Raw genomic sequence first — 12,491 nt, forward strand, 5'->3', positions numbered from 1 at the left:
AATTTCATGAATTTCCCCTTCTGCCCAGGCCATGTCCCCAAATCGGTTGTCCTGTCTTCTGGGCCAATAGGGTCTATATTCCAGAAGTTTTTGTGATCAGGGGCATGTGGAATGACTACTCGTAGCGGAATAGCTTGTAGATCACCATCTAGCAAGAATGCGATGAAAGGGCCTATTCTATATTTAACTCTAAGTTACATGGGCGTTTTTGCCTTTTTACACCTCTTAATTTGAGTTTAGTAATTAAATTAAATTCTCTACCCCAAAACAAAGTAGACAGCCTATAAATGTGGAACTGGATCCTCTCTGAGGCAAACCCTCGGGATCTTGCTGAGCGACAAACATGGGCTGTTGGATTTCGATCCAACGACTATAACTATTATAACTTTAAGAGGGATCCTCCTGTCTGTAGCCGTTGGATCGAAATTCAACGACCCATGTTTCTCGCTCAGCAGGATCCCGAGGGTTTGCCTCAAAGAGGATCCAGGTCCTATAAATGTCTGAGCAACTATAGGCTCAATAGTGGAGAGGATTTTATGCTAACTATGAAAATAAAAAGCATTTCTGAATTTTGATGCATAGGGTCCGTTTGGCAAAGAATTAAAAATTTTGTTTTAGAAAGAACGTACTAACATCCAAAGTAGGGAACAAAAATTTAAAAGCATACAAGTCTATCTAGATGATAGTCGGGTGGCGAGATAAGACCTAGCGTCAAGGTAAGGCTAGACAATTTTGTGTAAATTATATATATATATATATATATATATATTATATCATTTAATTCAATTTATTATATAACATGTATTTTTTATTTTTTATTTTTTTAAAGAATGTATGTTTAAGGTGAGAGTTTTGAGTCCATATTATATGGTGTGGTCTAAAAAAATTCATTAAATAATACCTAGAAAAGAATAAAATAAAAATAAGATCATAAAATGATTGTTTTGGTGAGATAGGATAGGAGTATAAGAGACGATGACGAGGGGCTAATAAATTAAAAGAAAATAAAAGAAGGAAAAGAGAAGATGGGGGGACCATCGTAAAGAGGTAAAAAGGCAGGCTCTTCTTCGAGCGAACACCGAACGGAGCCTCTGCAACAAATATTTTTTTTTCCAGATTTCGGCGTTCTCCATATACGTCCTCCCAGCCCCTGACAGCTCCGCCTATTCCTGTCCAGGCGTCCGTCTAATATACGTTCCGATTTTGTGACCGAATTTTAGAACAGTGAGTCCATCTAGAGCTCTACAACTAGATAGAATTATGTGATGAATGAATAGCTGTGCTAACACCCCACCCCAACAGCAACCTAGTCGAAGTTGAACTGGACGGCCATGGCGGCGGAGTCTAGTTGGTGAATCAAATCTCAGATCATCAAGTTGTCAGGTATAAATAGAAAACGCAAATGTACAACCTGTTGGAAATTATGTATTTAATTTACTTAGATTAGATATTGAGAGTGAATTACGGATGTCATTTTATTTCTAAGTTATTTTCTTAACTCTCTGTCCAGAAGAGGAGATTTAAAATTACTAATTAATTTCAAAATGACAGGATTTGAAATTATGGATTTTAATATTTTTAGAATTTGTGAGCTTTTTTATTTGTCTAATAATTTAAAATGATAATGTTAAGGAGACTAATTTTTTAAACCAAATTTACAAACCAAATTATATGTCACTAATAAGAAATAAACACGTTAAACAACACTTAAGTAATAATTCAATCATCAACATCTACATCATTTGCTTTACAAAATTTGATTTAGAAATTTGATCTCCCTAACATTACACAATTTAAAAGTATAATAAAATTTAAATACAGAAGGTGCAAGTTGGTAAATGTGCTAGGGGCCAGGTGATAGTCTAGTGGGTGGTGAAGGCTGTTTGATGATTGGTAGCGGTGTATATAGTGAAAGTCATAGTTGTGGTGTTTTCAACAATGGTGATGGGAGTGGAGTAACGGTTGCAGTGGCGGCACAAACGACGATAATGGTGGGCGTGGTGCAGGTGGTGATGGCAAGGTGGTTGTGGCATGATGGTGGCAGAGGCTTGGGTAGTGGGTGTGTAAGAGTGAAGGAGACTATAACTATGAATTGTAAAAATTTAGAAATGAAACTATTTACTTGAAATTTAAAGTTGGAATTTAAAGGCCCAATCCTAAACATAACACGCACTAAGTCTTTACCATCTTAAAAATGAACTCTACTAGTTCCTTGTAAATAGATTATAGATATCTTTTTTAATGGTCGTAAATACTCAAAAATAGTAATCACGCACTCCAAATTACAATCACTAATAAACATCTTTTGTTTAGTTATATAGGCCGCTACTTGTTGTAACTCTCAGAAACTAGACATCATAGTATTCTTTTTAAGGATAAATTCAATATAAAGCCAATTTTGTGATGTTATTATTAGGAATAGTCCACTTTCTAAAAATAGGTCCATTGATTATCTTTTTGTTTAGTCTGTGATAAAACTGAAAATTTTAAGGAATTGTAAAAATAAATTCCTTCAACTGTAGAGCATTCAGTCTCTTTACTAAATACTATACTAATGCAAGTGATCATTTACCACAGTGGTGGAAATGTGTTATGCCCTTGCATGACGATGTAGTTTCGAACCCCATCGGTAGCTAATCTAACATCTAACTAACTAATGCAGTACTGCTATTGCTCAACTCAAAAAATATACTGATATCATAACTTTTTTGTCGATAATCTACGTATATCACAGATAAATCGATTTTAGTTGCATATATTATAGATATTTTTTGCTTATAATCTACCTCTTTATAATTAGTTGTATTCAATACTATCTTAAATAAATTTCGGTTGAAACATTTTATAGTCTTATTATTATATAAGTATGTGACAAGTAGACTCAATTTTGAAAACAAATTAGATTTTTGGACTGAATCTAAACACACTCTTTTTAATTAGCAGACACCTAGAAAGTCTAAAGTATCTTTTTTTAATTAACATACAACTAGAAAGTCCAGTTGAAGTTTAGCTAAAATTTAATTTAGTTGCTGTTGTAGCCTATTTTATCTGACAAGGGGAAGGGGGTCAGCTGCAAGAAGAGAGATGTGTTTGTAGAATTGTAGAGGAATGTGTGTTGAGAGATATATTATTTCCCCTACGTAGTGCCTTTATTTATAGTAATAAGGTAGAGAAGAAATTCTTCTTCTCCAAGGAATACAAGTCCTAATAGGAAAGAATAACTAGAATAAAATCTAATCTATGATTTATACAATCACACATAAACTAGGAAAGTTTACAACACTCCCTCTTGAGTGTGTGAATACTTAAGTGGATTCAGCATCATGTAGAGGTTGAGGAAGTCGACTCGTTGACACTGATTATGGGAACAATGCTTATTCTCAATAAGGTAGGAACTTGAATAAAGAAGTAAGTATCACAAAAAATCCTATGGCTATGGTAAAAATCCAGAGTAGGAACAAAATCCTTAGTCTAAGGAAAAATGAGTGAGAAATGCAAAGTAAAAAGAAACGTCTACGGGACGTCATCAGGAATATGACCAGTCCAAGGTGGGTGCCTCGTTAAAACCTCATTAGGTAGTAAAAGCCCAGTGGGAAAAATGCTCTTAATCGTAGAGAAAAAGAGTACATTAAAATCAAGCAAGTATACTTCAGGATACTGCCCTTGAGTTTGACACAATTCTAAAAAGAACTAATAATGTTACAACTCAGAAAGTTTACGCATGTTAATTCCTTCAACAAGCTTCTGAAACATCGTCTTCGACACTGATTTGGTGAAGAGGTCGACCAGATTGTATTGCGAACAGATTTGCGTGACTTCAATCTTCTGATACTCTTGTTGTTAATGTGAGAAGAAGAACTTCAGCGTAATATGCTTGGTGTTGTCTCCTTTGATATAACCCTTCTTGAGTTGTTTGATGCATGCTGCGTTGTCTTCATAAATCGTCGTCGGGACATCTACAACGGGGTAAAGATCGCAGAAGCTTCAAATATGGTTCACTACTGCTTTCAACCAAAAACATTCCTGAGTTGCTTCATGTAAGGTGATAATTTTAGCATGGTTAGACGAAGTGGTAACTAAGGTTTGTTTAATTGACCTCCAAGAGATTGTGGTGCCTCCAACGGTAAAGATATAACCCGTTTGAGAACGCGTCTTATGCGGATCAGATAAGTATCATGCGCCGGCATAACCAATAAGGCGAGATTAACTTGAGAAGCAGAGAGTGTGACATCATTCAAGGATCTGTAGGGATAGAACAAGCCTAAATATGTAGTACCCTTAAGGTAGCGAAAGATGTCTTTAACGCCAGTCCAGTGTCTGCATGTTGGTGCATTACTGTATCTTGCCAAAAGATTAACAGAGAAGGAGATGTTAGGTTTAGTGCATTAAGTTAAGTACAATAAAACACCTATCGCACTTAGATAAGGAACTTCAGGCTCTAAAATCTCTTCATCATCCTCATTCGGATGGAAAAGATATCGTTTTGCATCTAGTGATCGAACGACCATATGAGTACTTGAAGGCTTAGCTTTATCCTCGTTTAAGCGGCGCAACACCTTTTGGGTGTAGTTCGATTGATGAACTAAGATTCCATCCGAACAATGCTTTATCTCAAGACCGAGACAATATCGAGTCCTTACTAGATCTTTCATCTCAAATTTCGACTTCAGGTGCGCAGCAGTTCTCGCGAGCTCTTTAGGAGTTCTGATAAGATTCATGTCATTGACATATACTGCAACAATCGTAAATCTGGAATGTGACTTCTTAATGAACACACAAGGGCATAGTTCGTTGTTCATATATCCCTGACTAGTTAAATACTCATTCAGATGGTTATACCATATTTTTCTGGATTGCTTCAAACAGTAAAGTGAATGCCTTAGCTGAATTGAGAGTGTGTTCCAAGATATGGAAATATTTGACCCAGTCAACGTAAGTCCTTCGGGAACTTTCATGTAAATTTTCGTATTAAGATCCCCATAAAGATACGCATTTACTACGTTCATCAGCTGTATATTCAGTTTTTTCAGAAACTACCAAACTGATAAAGTAGCGAAAAGTAATCACATCCATAACGAGTGAATAAGTTTTGTCATAGTCAATCCCAGGGTGTTATGAGAAGCCTTGCGCAACAAGACGAGCTTTGTAACACACAATTTCGTTCTTCTCATTACGTTTTCGAACGAAAACCCACTTGTAGCCAATGGGCTTCACATGTGGAGGAGTATGAGCTGCAGGTCCAAACACCTTACGTTTCGCAAGCGAATCGAGTTCGACTTGGATTACTTGTTTCCAGTTTGACCAATCAGTTCTACATCAACATTCATCAATGGCATGCGGTTCAATGTCATCGCTCAACATGATCTCAGTAGCTACTGCAAATGCTAATGCATTGTTGACGATCATCTTATTTCTACACCATACATCATCTAAGCTAGCATAATAGACCGAAATCTCATGATTCTTGGAAGAAAGTTTCGTCTCTTCAATGACACTTCCGTAATGTAGAATTTCCTCATGAGTTGGATATAATGAGTAAGCAACAGTTGGATTCACGGTCGGCTCTTCAGGTGCTTATGTTGTGGGTTTTCTTTTCTAGGGGTGTGAATCCTTTGAACTAAGAGTTCTGCCATGCTTTTGTGTAGGGGCAGATGATTGGCTAGCCGCTAATGTACGTGGATTAGCCAAAGTGGTGTCCTGGGCCTCCAGGAAGGAAGTCTGTCGTACATTTGGTACATCCATATTCGCAGCTGGAATATGTGATTTTGTCACTCGCGCTAGATTGTTGAAAACATCTGGCATGCTCTGAGCTATCATCTGGAGATCTAATATGCACTGCACTTCAATTTCAGACTGAGCGATGTGGGGATTTAAATGAGACAAATTGGGAGTCGTCCACGATATTTCACATCGTTCTTCAGGAACGTTGACATTCTTATCTCCCCCTAATGATGGGAAGACTGTCTCATAGAAGTGACAATCAGCAAAATGAGCGGTAAACAGATCGCCTATCAAAGGTTTTAAGTAACGAATGATCGAAAGAGAATCATATCTGACATAGATTCTCATTATTCGCTAAGGCCTTATTTTTGTATGTAAGGGCGGTCAAATCGGCACATAGACCACACAACCAAAAACGTGCATATGTGATATGTCGGGTTCGTATCTGGTAACCAACTGAAGGGCGCTATATGATTGTGTCGCAACATAGCTCAGGCGGATCAACTTAGTTGTATGCAATATTGCAAGGCCCTAAGCAGTGATCAGGAGCTTGGTACATATGACTAATGATTGAGCAATCATTTGTAAGCGATTAATGAATGCCTATGGTAGGCCGTTCTCGGTGTAAACATGGCGTACTGGATGTTCAACTTCAACCTCAACCAACATGCAATAGTCATCAAAAGTTTTAGATGTGAATCTCCAGCATTATCCAATCGAATATATTTGATCGGATAATTAGGATGGTGAGCCCTGAGCTTGATAACCTGAGCCAAAAGTTTGGAGAATGCAGCGTTCTTTGTGGATAACAAGCACACATGTGACCAACGTGTGGAAGCGTCAACCAAAATCATAAAATATCTAAATGGTCCGCAGAAATGATGAATTGGTCCATAAATGTCCCCCTAAATCCGTTGTAGAAAAATGGGAGGATTCGAACGAATCTTGTTATAAGAAGGCTTAATGATAAGTTTTCCCATGAAACAGGTTTCACATGTGATTCCTTGAATCGAACCTAAACCTCGGGTTAGTGGATGCCCGTGTAATGATTTGAGGATACTGCACATCGCTATTCGCTCAGGATGTCCCAAACTATCATGCCAAAGTGTAATTTCGTGCGCAGTCCTAGAGGTAAGGCCGACCACATAGTGGCATTCTATGGGGTGTATGGTTGTAGTATATAGACCACTCGAGATATGCTCAATCTTTTTTAGAATATGCTTCTGGTCATATTCGTAGAATACTATGCATAGAAATTCAACTTTGTTTTCTACGTGGTAATTGTTTTCTCTAATATCCTTGAAACCTAACAACGTTAATCCGAAACGTGGAGAATAAAGTGCCTCATCAATGGTCAAGATTATACTATTGGACAACATTATACATGCCTTACCGTATCTTTCAATCAGGTTGGATGAGCTTGAGAGGGTTGTTAGATGTGCATTCTTAGGTATAAAGTTAGTGAAATAGATGTGTTCATGCAAAACGGTGTGCGTGGTTGCACAATCTGCCAGACAACTAACTTCCCCACTAGTCATACCTAGAATGAAAAATTAATTTGAATCGGTCACATGCATAAAAGTTCTTAAAAACAAATATCCATTCAAAATAATTTCATTTATTCAAGGATGGTAATTAATTAAAAACTTAATATCCAAAAACAAACCACCAACAAATAATCCAAGCATAAAGGAAAAAATAGTTCAAAATTTAACCAAAAAACAAGGGGGGTTCAGCAACATCCTGCGGAATTCGACCCCAACGTCTTATTTCAACTAAAAAATAGTTTATGTTTAAGATTCTAATCTTCCATAGGGATGGTATCCTCTTGAAAGTCAGAAACCTTCATCATTGTAGTCTCCGGTTTGTCCACTTGCATAAAGTGTGATTCAAACTTCTTACGACGAGAACGATATTTAACTACAACCTTCTGGGGAGCTCGGAAAACACGGGACCAATGGTCTTTTGAACCATAGCGATAACATATATCCGCAGCCATGGTTTCAGGTGTTTTACCCTTATTTTTGAAATTCAGGGCCTTGGGAGCAAGATTTGGGCACTTCTGGGCTTTGTTTCCTCACTTAAGTAGGCATTGACTCTGTCGACCTCGGGGTGGCTTCTGGCCGCCCCTACCACGCCTCTTTTGGCATTGTGGGCGTTGGTTTGTGCTATAGTGTGCTTCAGGCACAACAGTCGCCCCAGTAAATCGAGCTTGATGATTCTTCATTAACAGCTGATTTTTCTTTTTAGTGATAAGTAAAACATAGATCAAATCTAAAAACTTTAATTAACTTCTGAGCTCTATATTGTTGCTGCAGGACAATATTAGTAGCAGAGAAGGTCGAATAGGTATTCTCAAGGAGATCTTCTTCGGTCAAAGTTTCGTTACAAAACTTGAGAAGTCATCGGATTCGACAAACTTTAGAATTATATTCATTCACAGACTTAAAGTCTTGGAAGCACAAATGCTGCCAATCATGTCTTGCTTCAGGCAAAAAGATGTTCTTTTGGTGATCAAAACGATCAGCCAAAGCGACCCATAGTGCTCATGGATCCTCCTCAGCAAGATATTCAGTTTGCAGAGCGTCATGAATATGTCCTCGGATGAAGATCATAGCGGTGGCTTTCTCAGCTTCGCCAACCGGATTGTCTGTCTCATCTTCAATGGCGGGACGCAAATCTTTGCAGTGAGATGGAGTTTTACATCTTAGACCTACTTAAGGTAGTTCATTCCAGAGACCTTTAAAGCGGTGAAGTCGAGTTTGTTCAAATTCGACATGTTTCTATCACAAAATAGATGGACAAGATGTGGTTACTCTAATGGAGAAAAATCAATTAATTCACATATGAGTAGAACATTCTAGTTCTAATAGACATGTATTGGTTTAAATTTGCATGAAAAACTTCGGGTTTTCATAGGTGATGTTTTTAATGAAAAACTTTAGGTTTTTAATGAAAAACTTTAGGTTTTCAAACAAGGTAAATTTATAAAAACTTCAGATTTCAAAGTAATTATGAACTTCAGGTTCATATGTTCCTGCAGGCAAACACAAATATATATATACAGAAATATGCAACAAGAAAATTGCAAATAGAACTTCAAGTTTATAATTATAATTAAATTAATTATTCAGAGTTCGGGTCAAATTTAAAGTGTGGCTGAAAAATATAAAAACTCATTGGGCCTAAAATAATTAGGCGATTAAACTCAGGGCCCAAAATAAGGCCAAAGCCCACTGGTAGGCTAATCAAATAGGTGTCGTGCGTCCCAGGCCTGAATATTGGGCAGGTTTGGTCTCGGGCAGAGCATGCAGGTTGGCCTAGCATCACAAAATAAGTGGCTGCATGCGCAAGCCCAAGATAGGGGCCCATAAAGGGCACAGATCAGCTATGATGCAAACACGGGAGCATAGATACTCCAACGAAGCTGGGATCCAATGCTGTACACACATATACACCAGTAGAAACTAAGATTCTGTGTTTCACACTACATGGGAGAAACGGAAAGAGCTTAGATGGGATAAACTGGTTCTCAGGTCAGGTTATCACCAAAGCCCAAAGGGCTGGTGATGTGGGTCAAAACTCTTAGCACAAGCAGGCAAAAAAATAAAGGTGTTGTGCGAATGGATCGAATGGAATTCGAGGCCCGTTAAGGCTCAGGTGGGATCTTCAGGCCACCCTAACGGCGCTGGGTGTGGGCATCCGTCGAAGCTAGTCAGCGGCATCGCTTTAGGCAGTGTTCCATGGTCGGTGCAAGCCGTTGGTTCATCAGAAAACCAAAATTGAACGACGGAAATGGAATCTTAACGTTGGGGGGGGGGGAATCGAAAGGATTCGATTGAATCTAATTAAAAACTCATGAAATTCTTCTGGAATTTCAAAAAATTGTTGGTGAAAACGATGAGTTTCGTCTAAATCACATGACAACCGGTCGTGTTTCGTTGAAAAAATCGATGGGGAAGACTTGCACTACTACAATATATGTTATCACCGGCGGAGGAAAAACCGACGAGAAATCAAATTTCTGTCGAAAATTTGGCACAAATCCGACATTAAACAATGTAATGTCACATTTCAATAGCGACACTATTGCTAGCGTCGCGAAAGGGCTTCAGTGTCGTTTTTTGAGCTTAATCCGCCACTACACAGCGTCGGTTTAAAGCGACACTAATCTTAACGTCGGTTTAAAGCGACGCATACTTACACGTGCATCAGCTATTTAATAATAAAGTATGCAATCTACTGTCTCTTTTAATTGACATTATATTAAAATTAATTAAATAAAATATCCCTTAAACCGACGTTAGATAACAATTAAATAAATAAAATATAAAATCTAGTAACGGTCTTAACCGACACTATATCTGTTAATAATAATAAAAATAGATCGACAACTGCATGCAATTTCAATTAATTCCAACTACAATAAATTATATAATCAAAATAATAAATTTTAAGATCTAAATAAACATTAATGAAAATAAATAACAAAAACAATAGTGCCAAACTGTACATCTAACATTTCACATAAAATCCAAAAAGTTGTCCGTCGTAACAAGCATTAAATCCGACATTACAAACATAACATAAAAAAACAAAAAGATAAAACAATTATAGTGTCGTATTTAACCGACAAGAAAAAGAACCAATTAAACTACCCAACCGAATCTGCGCCTGAACGTCGTCCAAATCCTTCTGCTTGAGAACCTTCTCCTTGAGATCCTCCATCTGATCCAAAAATCCTCGACAAGTCCACATCAAATCCAACACCTGCAAGCATTCCAGAAAACCCCCCAGCTGGAACTTCAGGAAAAGATCCACTAGGAGCAGCCATCTCAGGTCGATATACTGGCACTTGATAAGGTGGCTGCTGCATGTATGGCATGGGCTGCTACTGCATGTATGGCATGGGCTGCGCAGGCATCGGATACACAGGATATGAAGGTTGCTGATTATGGCCAGCATACGGATATGCAGGGGGAGGCTGACTTTGGCCCGACTGTTGAGGAGGTTGACTCTGGCCTGATTGTTGGGTTCCCGGGTTATACGGTGGTTGTGGCTGAAATCTTTGAAAAAACCATGCAAACAACTGATTTTGCTTGTTCTCTAGGTTCGAAATCCGTTTATTATTATTTTCGTCCCTCATTTTCAACTCATTATTTTGAGTCATCAGCAACGCCATTGAACTCTTAGATGATCTCCTGGAGGAAATTGATGTAGAAGATGAAGAAGATGCATAAGACACCATATCAGGAGTCACACCATGACCGTATCCTCTGACTCTATTATGCCTCTCAGGACCCATAGTATCAACATAAACTTGGGTCCTAAGATCTTCACTATCCTCCTGGCCCGACTCAATCAATGTTTGCAGATTGCTCTCCATTGTTGACTTGCATTACAATTTTTAAAAACAAAAATTCAATCGTAAAACAGAAAAATAAGCTAAAGATAATAAATACTAATAAAATCAAATACTAACACGAAAAAATCTATTACCCCTGTACGCTCCGATGTTTCATCAATCCATGTTTTATCTTTTCGTGTATGACATTCACGAAAAAAGGCTACAGGATCTGCTTCTTTCCCATGCTTCTTCCGCTTTATCAAAAATAAAATTTCCTACAGACAATATAAGCAAACCTCATACTAAAAATAAATATAATTATTTAAAATTAATCATTTCTTCAAAATGTACAATCCATACATATTCTTCCCGCACTCTTGCAAAGGATTTTGTACCAGTGGTATGGTTCATTGATTTCAATCCCCGATTAATCTTATTTTTTTTAGCAACCTCCTGGAAAAAAAAAACGAAAGAAAAAAAAAAGATTATATTAGGCAAATTTAAAGTTATAACGAAATAAATCGTGTAAGGTTTACCTTTGTTTTGTCTCTATTCCAATATGTCAACAAATCATCCCACTGGGCAGGAATCACATCAGGAGGAGGCTCGCTGCGCACCTCTTCTGCTCTTTTAGTATAATACTTTTTTTTTAACTTATTTCTAAACTCTTTGTGCGCATGCTCTGCAATCTTAAGCGTCATATGACGGATCAAAGGCATTTTTACTATATCTGCATCTTCAAAAAAAATATTTCCCTACATACATAAAAACAAAAAACAAAAAAAATCACGCTAGTCAATTATTATTACAATCATTGACTTATTCTTCTATTTTCAACTAAAAATAAAAACACCTATACCTTTATTCTATTCCAGAAAGCTTCCTTATCTTTTTCTGTAACCTTACGCCAATCTTTCTCCAACGGCAGATTTCTATAGTCCCTAACCTCCGCTGCTACATGTTTTGAAAAAGCACTAGCATTATCACTAATGCATTTTCCGGACGAATCAAACGAACAAAGCTGTTTCGTCCATTTAGGAATTGAGGGTCCACGCCTCCGTTGAGATGTACCTTGTTAATACAAACACACAATTAAAAACCAGGAAACAAATGTATATTTTCAGTTTAGCAATAATAATAGTTCAAACACACACACAAAAAAATAAAAATAAAAACTGAGATTAATAACAATTCAAAAAAGAACCAGCAGCACCCTCGTCCTCTTCCAAATGACGTTCTTCACAACGTTGATCTTCACGAGAACTATCCATAGCAAAATTTAATGGAAGGAGAAGGAATATGGCTGAAATGGGGGAAAGAGTAGGCCAGAAATGGGGGATAGAGACGAGAGACAGAAGTGGGGGATAGAGACGAGAGTGAGACAGAAATGGGGGATAGAGACGAGAGTACACCAGAAATGGAG

General features: G+C 37.6%; 1 long non-coding RNA gene across 1 annotated transcript; it reads left to right on the forward strand.

Moving 5' to 3' along the window:
• Positions 1-1,016: 1,016 nt before the first annotated feature.
• Positions 1,017-1,489, forward strand: LOC137741438 (uncharacterized). The gene is made up of 2 exons (XR_011069295.1): positions 1,017-1,224; positions 1,303-1,489. It is a non-coding gene; the product is annotated as an uncharacterized lncRNA (long non-coding RNA).
• The last annotated feature ends 11,002 nt before the right edge of the window (positions 1,490-12,491 follow it).

Source organism: Pyrus communis, chromosome 8 (genome assembly GCF_963583255.1).
Source record: "Pyrus communis chromosome 8, drPyrComm1.1, whole genome shotgun sequence".
Lineage (NCBI taxonomy): Eukaryota > Viridiplantae > Streptophyta > Magnoliopsida > Rosales > Rosaceae > Pyrus > Pyrus communis.